Source organism: Cyrtonyx montezumae, unplaced genomic scaffold, assembly GCF_038088225.1.
Source record: "Cyrtonyx montezumae isolate F1298 unplaced genomic scaffold, pur_monq_1.0 scaffold_3, whole genome shotgun sequence".
Classification (NCBI taxonomy): Eukaryota; Metazoa; Chordata; class Aves; order Galliformes; family Odontophoridae; genus Cyrtonyx; species Cyrtonyx montezumae.
In genome coordinates, this window is record NW_027072034.1 from 137,938,865 (window position 1) to 137,943,431 (window position 4,567).

Genomic DNA, 4,567 nt, shown 5'->3' on the forward strand with positions numbered 1-4,567 from the left:
ATCATGGACTGGCCTGAAGGCAAGAAATTTGGAACATCCCCATCAGAGGAGATACCACGTGCTAAAGAGGCCCCACCATATAACGAACTACTAGAGAATGAAAAGACGTATGCCCTCTTCACTGATGGATCGTGTCGTATTGTTGGGAAGCATCGCAGATGGAAGGCTGCTGTGTGGAGCCCCACACGACGAGTTGCAGAGGCCACCGAAGGAGAAGGAGAGTCAAGCCAATTTGCGGAGGTAAAGGCCGTCCAGCTGGCCTTAGATGTGGCTGAACGGGAGAGGTGGCCCATGCTATATCTTTATACTGACTCTTGGATGGTGGCAAATGCTTTATGGGGGTGGTTGCAGCAGTGGGAACAGGACAACTGGCAACGGAAGGGTAAACCTATTTGGGCTGCTGAACTGTGGAAAGACATTGCTGCCCGAACAAAAAGGTTGGGTGTAAAGGTGCGCCATGTAGATGCTCATGTGCCCAAGAATCGAGCTACTGAAGAGCAGAAAAATAACCATCAGGTAGATCGAGCTGCCAGAATTGAGGTGTCTCAGATCGATTTGGACTGGCAGAACAAAGGAGAGCTATTTTTAGCTCGGTGGGCCCATGAGACCTCAGGCCATCAAGGAAGGGATGCGACCTATAAGTGGGCTAGAGACCGAGGGGTGGACTTAACTATGGATGCCGTTGCACAGGTTATCCATGACTGTGACACATGTGCCATAATTAAACAGGCCAAGAGGATGAAACCCCTCTGGCAGGAAGGGCGATGGGAAAAGTATAAATATGGGGAGGCGTGGCAGGTTGATTATATCACCTTGCCACGAACTCGCGATGGTAAGCGTTACGTGCTCACCATGGTGGAGGCGACCACTGGGTGGCTTGAGACATACGCAGTACCCCATGCTCCCGCCCGAAACACCATCTTAGGGCTCGAGAGACAAGTCCTATGGAGACATGGCACTCCAGAGAGAATTGAGTCCGATAATGGGACTCATTTCAAAAATTCTCTTGTGGATATCTGGGCCAAAGAACACGGCATTGAATGGATCTACCATATCCCCTACCATGCACCAGCTGCTGGTAAGATCGAGCGCTACAACGGGTTGTTAAAAACCACGTTGAGAGCAATGGGTGGTGGGACATTCAAGCACTGGGAGAAGCATCTGGCAGAAGCCACCTGGCTGGTCAACACTAGGGGATCAGTCAACCGAGAGGGTCCTACACAGTCCGGCTCCCTACAGACCATAGAGGGAGATAAGGTCCCTGTGGTACATGTGAGGAGCATGTTGGGAAAAGCGGTGTGGGTCCTTCCAGCCTCTGGAAAGGCAAACCCCTCCGTGGAACCGTTTTTGCGCAAGGGACCTGGGTGCACCTGGTGGGTAATGGATAAAAATGGGGACGTCCAGTGTGTCCCACAAGGGAATTTGATGCTGGGGGAATGCAGTCTGTAATTACGTGTGTATGTATGTATATATATATATATATATGTTTCTATGTAACTCATGTTATTACTGTTTGGTTATGTATAGATGTGTGTTAAGCATGATGTGATGATGTGGAATAAGGGGTGGAATGTTGTGGTTTTGTGGTTTTGATGCCGGTATTCCACATCAGAGCATCATGCAGCAGTTAAGGAGTTAATGCTGGGGGAGCAGCAGAGGGGAGGGGCGGAGCTCCGCACCGGATGCAGGCGGCGCTTGGTCTGGGCGCGTTGCTCTGGGCTGCCGTGGAGGTTCTGCACGTGTGCTTCCCCTGCAGGTCCTCCTTAGCGTAAGCTCACAGCTTTTGGTTTGGAAATTCTTATCTCTCTCTCTCAATTGTTCAATTTTATTAGATTTAGTAAAGTTAACGTTCCTTCTCAGATCGTGCTGTTGTTTTCTTGTAGACCCATCTCTTCCCGCCGTTTCCCCCTCCCCCTCCCGGAGCGCGGCTCTGCTCGGGCGGCCGCGCGGCCACTGACGCAGTTTCTTTTTTCTCTCCCCTCACCCTTCTCGGTTTTCCCTTGGGTCACTGTCACGGACAACACCGTGACAGTTGTACAATATTCTAGCAAATTTGGTAGACAAGGAATGAGTGCTGCAGATCTTCAGTAACACATAACTTCCTGAACCCAGCAAAACTGCTAGTCTTAGAGACACAAAGTCCCATGGCATTACCTTCCACCTGAGCTGCAGTTTCTGCATTGCCAGCTGTTGGCAGCAACAAAAGTCGTCCTGTCACACAGCAGTGTTAAGTACCGACAGAACTCAAGGTCGAAATACTGCTTTTCTATCTTCCCAGCATTAACTCCTTCAGGTTCATCAGTTGATCTAGCAGCTGTGAATGCCTACAGTTGAATCGAATTCTAATACAAAGTCCAACATGGTGCAAGAGACTAATATTTTATACCATTGCCTCAAAGTTTGCTGATGAACATGTCCGAACATGTCCAAGCAAGTCCTGGGCAAGGGTTGTGAAATCCTTTGTCTAAGGGACAAGCAGATGGGCGTGTCCTGGGGCAACGAAAGAGAGATAAGCTGCAGCTCAATGGCAGCTGAACACTCTTTTGTGTGGTACTCATCTCCGTGGGGAGATAGCCATTACTGAAGATGCTTACCTGGCATGCTAGCACGGGATTTGCCACATAGGCAAGAGAAATGGAGCATAAAAGAGGGATCGACCACCATGAGATTGCTGTTGGTTGGTGTTCTTCCATCGGAAACCTCATGAGCTGATCCCTGCTGTTGAACTCCAACCTGGGCCTTCTGCCTGAGACATGCTGCTTTCTCCTGGACCTCACCGCTCCTTCGAGGTGTTCTACCATCTGAACCCTCACGAGCTGATCACTGTTCGCTGCTTCTCCGGTGCTGACTGATGCTGTTCCTGGACTTTCCCCACGCTGCTTCTCCTGTGCTGACCCGGTGCCGCTTCTCCAGGACAACTGCTTGCTGCTCAGGGCTGCCCGTCGCTGCTGCTGTTCTCCCCGCTTCTGCCACCCCTGCTCTTCTGCCTCGGACCGTCGGAGCCGCTTGCAACCGGACCGCCCCTGGGATCCTGGCTGGTGACTTTCCTTGCGTTGTACAAACCCTTGCTTCCTTCCTATCTTTCCTATCGCTCGCCTTCCCTTCCCCATCACCCTAACAGCGTCCGCCTTCCCCATCTCCCAAGTTAATATTGGTAATGAACTGGTCAGACAAACATCTGAACCGTTGTTTCTTAATCTCACGCTGGGTATATACATAATCTAAGAACCTTTGTCGCCCTCCTTTATATTGGAGCGTGACACATGGATACCAAATCAAACATGTCAAAGAGATCACATTAAAGCTTTCTTGGCACGGCTACACACTCACAGTACTTTTAGACCCAAGGTGTGTAAAAGTGACACAACAATGTAAAGTGCACTGTTTTCCAGCTTAAACGTTGGTAAAACTTTATCACTTAATCAGCAGAAATATTCACAGTATCAGAACTGAAACAGCTGGCAGAAAGCCAAACAATAACCTCCTGTGCATTAAAATAACACTAGAAACATTAACGCAAACAGTGAAAGGATTTAAACAGAGAAAAGGGAATGCTTTTGTTAAAACAAGGAACACAAGTGAAACAAAATAACACATCTATTGTAATCAAAAGCACTTAAGACAGTTCTCTCAAGTTCAAGAACCAACATTACTCAATCTGATAGTAAGAAAAAATAGATATGGTTCTTATCCTGAGTGCAAAACATATCAGCTGTACCTCAGTAACCAACAGGGAAGTGCAGAGTGCTATTTTTTAGTACATTCATAGGTTCATAAGGTTGGAAAGGACCTACAAGGTCATCTAGTGCAACCATCCTCCTATCACTATCCCTACCCAACTACTACGAAATCAAATCCCTTAGCACCTCATCTAAACACTTCTTGAACAGTGCTAGGGATGGTGCCTCAACCACCTCCCTAGGCAGGCCATTCCAGTGCCTGACCACTCTTTCAGAAAAAAAATGTTTCCTCAGGTCTAATCTAAATCTTCCCCGGCGCAACTTGTGGCCATTCCCTCTCGTCCTGTCATTATTTATCAGGGAGAAGAGGCCCACCCCCTCCTCACCACAACCTCCCTTCAGGAAGTGGTAGAGTGCAATAAGGTCTCCTCTGAGCCTCCTCTTCTCCAGACTAAACAATCCCAGCTCCCTCAGCCGCTCCTCATAAGACTTGTGCTCCAGACCCCTCACCAGTTTTGTTGCCCTTCTCTGAACACGCTCCAGGGCCTCAATGTCCTTCTTGTAGTGAGGGGCCCAAAACTGAACACAGTACTCGAGGTGCGGCCGTACCAGAGCTGAGTACAGGGGGATGATCACCTCCCTGCTCCTGCTGGCTACACTATTTCTAATACAGGCCAGGATGCCGTTGGCCTTCTGGGCCACCTGGGCACATTGCCGGATCATGTTAAGCCGAGCATCAACCAACACCCCCAGGTCCTTTTCCTCTCTACATTCTTCAAGCCATTCTGCCCCAAGCCTATAGCATTGCATGGGGTTATTGTGGCCAAAGTGCAGGACCCGGCACTTGGTCTTATTGAGAACTTATACTCAAAATGCAATAAAGATGT